The following is a 9,709-nucleotide window of genomic DNA, read 5'->3' as shown; positions in this document are numbered from 1 at the left end:
AATAGCTGTGTTGTTTGCCAGCGCTGGACTAACGTTGATTTAACTCTGCCCCCCAGGCCCGAGCAGATGGCTCATTCGCCAGTGCACTGATACTGTGAATATAAGTGTGAGATTGTGCTCAGAACCTTTTTCAATAAACTGCAAAAAGATAAATCCTCTTTTTAACCAATATCTTTGTCTTGGTTTTCAGGAGGGGTTGACTGGGATTTAAAAGTGGCCCTGGACTTTCTGGCACAGAGCGGCCCATGGTAGCTAGTCTGCAAAACACCAAACAGAACACAGCGGCTTATTTACTTATTAACCACTTACTAACTTAAAAATACAACAATAAAGCAATATAAATGATAAAACTATACTTTCAATATGAAACCAAAACGCCAGTAGGTGGCAACAAGTCACTATCTTAATAAATGAGTCATTGTCTGCATCCGAAATCGTATACTTCCCTATATATAGTAGGCAACAAACAGGACGTGACAAAATATGTATTACACTCATAAAAGAGTAAACAAAAAGTACCCGGGTGACCTACTTCTTCCGGTGAGATACTGAAGTGTGCATACGATTGACACTTTACTATCCCATGGGGCCACGGGAGAGGATTTGCGAATGGCAGTGAATCGACGCAACTGACGCTGTTAGGTCACGTGATATGTGACAGCATGGTGAATGTAGTCCGTCCAGATTACATTCATACTACACACACTCATACTAGCCTATATACAACATACTTTTTAGCAGTCGTGAAGTAATTACTTTCAAAATTAGTAGGCCTACCTAAGAGAGTATGTGATTTCGGACGATAGGTTCAAAATGGCTGATTCATTCAGGAAGAAGTAAGTGTCTGAAAACATAGGCAGTGACTTGCTGCCCTATCAGGCAATGACTTTGCAGGCAGCGTCTGCGCACAAAGATTCACGAAACTGATTCCAGACAGACTTCTGAGGCTATGGAAGGCCAAAAGCACCAAAACGTGTGACACTGTCGTGTAAACACGTAATTATACATTAACACGCAATTTACGCGTCAACACATCAACACATAAATTGCGTGTTAACGAGTAAATTGCGTGCTGGCACATAGGAAACCATGGAACTTCACTGGCTGGTGTGGCTATCTTGCAAGCACAGAACAAACAATCCTATAAATTGCAGGATTAAATCTAAACAATTTTTTAAAACCATGTCTTTAAAAATGGACAATTAGCATAAATAACAAGCATGCATAATTCTTTTTTGAACATTTTGAGAATCACTCTGATTAGAAATTTGTCTTGGGCTCAAAATATAACCAGAATAAATAGTTTCACACGTTTTGGCCCTTTTTGCCTTCCATACTGAGGCAGCGTAACGGTTTAATGATCTACAGCAAAATAGAGCGAGCTGTGGTGAAAACTAAGTGACTGACTACAATAGTAATTTATCGCTAGAAAAGACATCATAAGTGGGAACCATTGATCAAAAATATACATTTACACACAAATTGACACAGCCACTATCTTTATGAATAGGCCATTGAATCATTGACTCATATATCATCTTATACTAGGACAAATGAGCGTCCAGCTCAAGGCTGTGCCGGTTGACGGACATGGTATTGTAAAAACGGACAGATGACCACCCGATTTAGCATTTTTATTTTGAACAACCTTGTCAGGTTCAGATCTTTACATCTTACCTCGCGTTAAAAAGCGCCGCACTGAATTACAGCTTGGGCTCGACTTCTGTGAACAGTAAACACTGGCTTCTTTGATCTGATTGAAAAATACATAAATACATACATAAAAAAGCATTTATATTCAAAAATTTCTCTGAAAATTTCTAAACCATCATGTCCTGTTGAGTTTGACAGTTTTGGGTCTCTGATACGGCGCCCCCTAAAGGGACATGGTGATGGTAAAACATTTTTTAAATGGGAAGAAACTTTGTTTGCAAAACTCTTGAGATAGATATAAATTGAGGTGGGAGGAAAAACTATATTTTAGTGCTTTTGTGAACAGAAACAACTTCTCCGGGGAATGCAATAGTTTTGCGAGAGAATGCAAATTTTCTTGGGGGAACACAATACTTTTGTGAGTGAACGCTAAAGCATTTAAGTATAATTTTTTCTCTCATCTTATCATTTTTCCATCACCATGTCCCCTTAGGGGCCCCATGCTCAGAAACCCCAATTATATAAGTGAAAAAAAAAGTCATTTCAAATTCTTATTTTCCCATCAAATTATTTTCTAAGTTCCTTTGACAAATTTAAGTCCCAGTATAGACATATTATTGAAGCTTTAACGTTTTACTATAAGCTTGATGCATTTTTCAGTATCAGGAAAAACAATGCAATAAAATAAATCAAAACTTGCCCCAGTGTGTAATTTTGCAGAGAATGAAAGGATCTGGAAATTCATTGCATTTAATCATGTTTTATAGCTCCAAACCAATGTAAGACTTATTATTATTATTATTATTTTTTTACTGGAGACACAAAGATACTGATTAAGAACAGAATAATCTTTTGCAGTGAGTGTGTGTAATGCATTATAAAACATTGCACAATGAGATATTTTCCCATCAGAATGAACCATCCAGTGTCCGTCCTATTGAAACGTCAAATCTAACTGGGTGTATTATTGGATCCATGACTTATCTGAGCACTCATTTGCTCCAACATATGGGCGAATGGCTGGGCTAATGCCTAACATCGGCTGGCGCTGGCCCTGCTGACCTAAAGGCGGCAGATAAAGAAGGCTCTGGTATTGACACCGTTTAACCCCTCTCTGTTCTTTATTGGTTCAGACATTCCTCTTCCTCCAAGTAAATGTGTCCTTTCTTTGAAGAAGGAGGACGGCATAGATTTCAGACACAGCAGTGAGATTTGTCGCCAAAGTGAGACATTTCTGAATGAATGAGATTTGCAATATGAGACAACAGAGATGGTGGAGAGGTGGGAGTTTCCTTGTTTGGAAACAGATTTTTGTGTTCTTACATCACCTCAATGAAAACTCTGATGCTTGAAGGCTTAATCTGCTTAATGTGGAAAAAAACATTTGTATTTATTGCTACAAATTTAACACTGAAGGTCACAAATGTATTACTGTTATCTTCGATTGTTTTTTTTTTGCTGAGGTCCACCATATATATTACAATTTTCTACATTTTTTAACATTCAGATCCAAGATGACAACTGGTGCCATGTAGCAATCATAGTGAAGTGTTAGTATATGAAAAAATAGTTTAAAAAAAATAGCTGGATGACCTGCCATCTGATGGACACTTTACTATAACATGAGGACATGGAAGATGCATTGTGATATTTGTAAATGGCTAGCAACAGCAACATGGCTGACGGCATTGGTAAAATCAACATGGAGAATTAGTATGTCCAGATTGTATTTATACTACACAGTTTTGATGTTTACAATATGCACTTTATTTATGGTCAAGTTCTTCATCAAATGCAATACATACTCTAAAAGTATGTGATTTCAGGGCTGAATTTGGAAACTATTTATACAATGTCTTTATATGCAGAAGTAGTAAGTATGCTAGTATGCTATTCCAAATTAGGAGGAAGTTTTAAGTAATACGAGTTACAAGTACGCTTTACAGCTTTGCTCAGTCGCTTTGGTACATTTCTCAGATCACAACTGTTACAGTCTTGTCTTTTTCTTGATATCGCAATGGCATTGTCCTGTAATTTATTGACAGACCAACAGTAAAAGTGTTACTGCGAATCCTGTCCTGTCTCTAGCAATCAATATCCCATAATGTGTACGTTTTTACTGTTGAAATTTATATATGCCATACACATAAAGTGCAGTCTTGTGTATTTTCAATCATTGACATCAAGCCATACAGTAGTTTACATCTGAAAATACTGACAAGAGTACACTGTTATATTGACAACCCGACTAAGCATTTTGTCTATTTTGTTTGTGAACAATGACACAAGAATTTGTCATCATGATAGCACTGATATGTTCATTGACATATACTTTTGAGAGGGAGTGTGAGCAAGTTACATGACGGTAATTCATTGTGTGGAGCTGTTTGTATGAATTCTTTTGAGAAATACTTACTGGTTTGTAAATCTTAAGGATGATTTGAGAAATGTACCAAAGCAACTGAGAAAAACTGTAATACATCAAAAAAATCCTCCTGATGCCTTTAAAACAACTAATATACTAACTACTAAATAAATCCGCCACAGGTGTGAAAAATTACCTTCAAGTAGTAAATCTATTCTAAACTTAGCAAATACAAAAAAAAAATGTATTTAGTGTACCAGCCTAGCTTTCATCTTGTAAATGTAGTTCAATTATTCATTTTTGACAGCCGTCGGTTTGCTAATTTGCTGCTGGCTAAAAGGCAGGAAGATGTGCAGGTGAGTGAGTCTGGCTGATAAAAGGCTTCCTGCTCACTGAATTTGTTCTTCTGACTGATTAAGTCAGAAATCATTGCAGAGTTAATCAAACACACTCGTGCAGCTGCACCTTCGCTCGCGAGCCTTAATGAAGTCAGACACCGCTCGGCTTATGGGTGGAGTGCTGATGGCACAATTTTGGGTGCTTGAAGTTTGATTTGTGAGAAATTTCTGCACAGTTGAATTTTCACGCTGTTATTTTTCCACGTTCACGGTTATTTGCATTTCTCCCTCCAAACCACAAACACCCCCCCCCCCCCACACACACACACACACACACACACACACTTTCTCTCTCTTTTTTAATAGTCTTCTCGCACACAGAATCATAAACCATTTATTTATTCACCCACCAGCACCAAGAAAGCTACTTTCTTTATTAGTACATTGCTATCATATAATTTTTTTTCTTTAGCATTTGAACTAGGGTTTACAGAGAATGGTTCAAAAAAGAAAATGAGTTCTGTGTGCGGAAATATCTTTATGACTGATAACGGAGCATTGTTTATACGCCTCAGCCTAAGTAGGCCTATTGTTGTGGACCATGGCCATCCCTTCATGACAAACTGGTTTCTTGAACATGACAATGAGTTGAGTACAAGATACAGAGAGCTTGATAAAGGTGAAATAAAGCAAGGAAGAAAGCCCATTTCACCCATTTAAAAGAAAACACAGTAGAGAGTTCAAAAGATGAACTGGTTTGACCTCCAGCTGATCAGAGCTAAAGCTGGGTCAGACTAGTCTGGAAAGATCTTTACTGTTACTGTGACTGCATTACTGATTTAAATGGGATCATGCCTTTTACAAGCGTACAAAATATAAAGGCCATCTCTCTTCCACCCCCTCCCTTCTGCAAGTCCTTCACTATCTGAATATGATGTTGAATCAGATCTGATGTTGAAGCTCTCCTGATTGGCTCTTTCCGTCCTCGTTTGACTATTATTGAAAACCAACTAAAAGCTTACCACGAATCATCCATATGAACAATAAAACACTTGAGACACTCAAATGAAAACAAACAGCCTGAAATATAACAGAAGAACACGGATATTTACAATGTATGCACTCTCAGAGAGGAGAGTAAGTTATCAGCATATCGTTCATGTCCTCTTTGTCTACATCTTTCAAAAAGTCAGATTAACGAGGTACATCTCTTTCGAAGTAAATACGCCGTCTTTGTCAAGCATTAAACTGCATGTATGACACGCAAAGCCGGTTCTCTGAATGTCTGGATTCATTGTCTAAAGCTTTTGATCGGTTCTCTCTGGGTTTTATCCACCCGTTCTTCATTTATGCGTGCTGAAAACATCACGGAACTGCTTCTGCTCGATCACAGATGTATTCTCAGTGTGAGCCCGACAAAACAATACAGCAATTAATGGGAAATAAAACTGCTGAACTAATCTCCAGACTGTCTAGTGCTCTTCTTATATTAGACAGTGAGAGAAAAAGCGGCGTTTTGAACATTTTTCAAAGGGTGGGAAATTTGCCAAAAGTGCGGTGAAGTGTAGTTATGGTAACATTAAAAGGAAACTGCTCATCCCGTGGAGATTGTGTTCAGCGTGGCTGAATGCACTTTGTTCGGTTTCAGTATTAAAGCTCTTTGAGTGAGAGAGGCTTCTGAGCAGCGTTTAACTCTGCATACATTACTACAAATGATGCCAGCTAAATCTTTAATCCAATTTAGTGACAAATACAAAGCTCTTTCACCCTCCCTCTCGCTCTCTTTTCTGTGTCTCTTTCATCTGTGGCTCAGCTATCTTCAGTTTCACTGCAATTCCTCAGAGGAAAGGCCAGTGAAGTCCACGCTGAAATCTTCTGGCTTGCAACTTAGCAAACAATGCAATTGTTCATTTTGTCTTTTAGTTTTGCTGACTGTCTGACTAAAAAGAGACTGCGACTTTCACTTGCCTTTCGTTGAAGATACCAGTACAAGAAGTGAAAAAAAGAGACTTTCAGAGCATGTACTGAATTCAACAATCTTACCCAGCAAGCAATAGCCGTCAATGTATGATATTCCATAAAGTCAACAGTGTTTGGTTTCTTTTCTTTGACATGTTCTATGCATAGCCAGTGCGTCTGAAACTATGGTTAAACATCTATTCAATTTTCACTGACAACCCAAATTTTGCCTTGTTTTAGCCTAGACATCACATCTGGGCTGTGTTAAGACAGCTATTTGACATCTTTTAAATGCAAAATTGCTTACTGTGTCTCGTCCATTTATGAAGCACGTCTGTAGGTGTAAATACATTCCTACACGCACTATATCTGCCATGTTTGATACACATGTTCAACAATTTACTTCTAACATTCAATTTTACCACGAAGGACATCTTTCTTGATACTTAAAGAACTTAAAAAGAGTTGCTCGGTTCACCTCTTCGAAAAGTGTTCTCTAGTAGCACACTTCAGAATGTATTTATTCATATGACATTCTACTCATTTCGCATAATTTGTGACAGTGAATGAGGCATATTTGGATGCAGAAAGAGGACACAAATAACTGATATGACTCTCATTAAAATGTGTCACATGACACTAGCACTGCATCCTAAATAGCACACAAGATTAACATTGATGCATCCCAATTTGAAGTATGTTGAAAATACAAAGCCAAACTATAATAGTTATCTGTACACATTGTTAGGCTAATGTTGCTCACAATTTTAGCTGGAAAACTGCTTGTATTGTCTCCCTTTTTCTACCTTATCAATAAGTTATGAAAACATCATTTCTGGATGTTCTCTTAACTTTCAAAAAGCAAAAAGTTTTTGTGCTATAACGTTATAAGAAATGTATAAAAGGCCAGATAACTCTGAGCAAACGTTCTAATAACTTTGGAAGGATACTTTTTCAAAACTTTGAGAGAACCTTGCTAGAACGTTAGCCAAAGTTCTAGTTAGCTGGGCTTTACGAATTTTCGTTAGTTTTTTTTTTTTTTGTTCATACAATGAAATTTAGTGAGGTCCAGTTTTCTTCTTCAAAATATATCCTTTTGTGTTCCACATAAAAAAGAAAGTCATAAAGATTTGGAACAACATGAGGGCAGGTAAACAACTCTTTTGCAGTCCATATACTTTCCCCCTCACCAGTGAAGTGCATACTTTCAGTGCATACTATTAGTAGGCGTATTGGGATGCAGCCCAGTGAACTCCTGACAGAACATTAAAACATCTAAAAATGTTATACCATCAAAGGAGCGTTAAGTTCGGGTGGGCCGAGTTACCCAGGATGCATTGAGCCCCCGGCATCGATCGGTTGGATGAACGTCGGGCCTGTATCTCTTGTTTATATGCGTAGTATGTGTGCTGGAGTGCAGCCAGATCACAAGCGAAGCTCTCCATCAGAGTACATACATTCTGCACTAGAGGCAATGCTCTTTTAAAAGCAATGTTTTGGTTTACATGCACCTCACTGAGTTTGAGCCACAATGGGGGCAAGACCTACAGTTTGTGTGTTTATGTGTTTGTTTGTGTGCGTGCCATGCTGGAAACGCAGTGCCAGAGATCTACGGTGAGAGCAGCTGCCCTTATTTTTATTTCTGTTTTCTGAGCGAGATGGATAAGGAGGAAGGCAGAGGGATGCTTTTATCAGCAAGCCTTGTTTTTTGGCCTTGCATGCACACGCACACAGAAGGTTTAGACCCTGCGCACTGGGGAAAGAGTCTCTTGTGGTTTGAACCAGAGGGATTATGGGCTTTAGCTCTCTATCAAGCTCACTGTGTTGCCATATCTCTCCCCCTGTTACTGGCTCCTGTCTCTCTCCCACAGGGCCTGTGCCCTTCAAATACTTGGCTGTGTAACAATGGCCTGCTGTGCACAACGCCACCAGTGTTGCCTAGACGTAGACGTGAATCTAGATCTAGATAACGCTGATATAGACAGGCAGGGCAGAAATGCCACTCAATTCATTCCACTGAGGAGGAAAAAAAGAATTATTTTGACGCATAGTTGTTTGGTGTGCACATACTGTATGATTTCAACCATTCACATTCACTGATAATATAAAGCAGAGGTATTCAATTAAAGTTCCAAGAGCCCCAATCTCTACATCTTCTTCCCAGCAGGGACGGTCGGTACAAACAATAACAGGAGCTGTAAAAGGAGCCAATATGTGGTATGGCTAAAAAAAAAAACAAGCTGTGTAAACCATTATAACTTTCCATTCATCAAAGAATCCCGAAACAAAAAGAAAAATGTATCACGGTCACCTTCGAAAATATTAAGCAGCACAACAGTTTCAACATTGATAATAATACGAAATATTTCTCAAGCACCAGATCAGCATATTAGAATGATTTCTGAAGGATCATGTGACACTGAAGACTGGAAGAATGTTGCTGAAAATTCAGCTTTACCACAGAAATCATCACAGAAATAAATGACTTATTTACGAACACAAATACAGATCTTTTTGATGAAATCTGAGAGCTTTCTGTCCCTCCATTGACAACAAGATCCAAAGATCCACCTTCAAGATCCAAAAAGGGTTGAGTGCTTTGTTTGTGTAAAAAAACCCCAAAAAAACATTTATTATAACTTTATGTACAGAATATTAATCTTCAACATGTGTTCACGAAAGCACCACGGCGCATGCACTGGGTCTCTGACTGTTGTTTGAGGGTTAATAATCTCTAAAATGATGTAAAATCATCTTAAATCAACTGTTCAATTCAAGTTTTCAAGTTTATTTGTATAGCGCTTTTCACAATACACATTGTTTCAAAGCAGCTTTACAGAAAATGCATTTCAAAAATATACATACAAAAATACAGTTAGTTAATCATGAAATTTAGGGCATAACATATCGCCGGCGTTGGGTCGTCTCTTCACAGGCGTCGAGTCGTCTCATCACAGGCGTTGGGGCATCTGAAGTCTCCATGAGAGGCTGGATACATAACTGGAGCTGACGAACTCTATTTGAGTTATCTCGGGACAGGCGTCCCGAGATAACAACAAAAAAGGCAGATGGGAAATAATTAGCGTAGCTGCTGTTCATAATATGAATGCATTTGATCTGATTTAACTGTAGTATAAAAGGTATGAGATGCATCATGTGAATGCTTGGCTAAAGAGATGCGTCTTTAATCTAGTTTTAAACTGGTAGAGCGAGTCTGAGCCTCGGACAATATCAGGAAGGCTATTCCAGAGTTTAGGAGCTAGATGTGAAAACGCCCTCCCTCCTTTAGTGGACTTAGATATCCTAGGTACGACCAGAAGCCTCGAATTTAGTGATCTTAAAGAGCGCGATGGATTATATGGCGATAGAAGATCTCTTAAATACACAGGAGCTA

Source organism: Phoxinus phoxinus, assembly GCF_949152265.1.
Source record: "Phoxinus phoxinus genome assembly, chromosome: 3".
Taxonomy (NCBI): Eukaryota; Metazoa; Chordata; class Actinopteri; order Cypriniformes; family Leuciscidae; genus Phoxinus; species Phoxinus phoxinus.
This window is presented reverse-complemented; position numbering follows the sequence as displayed.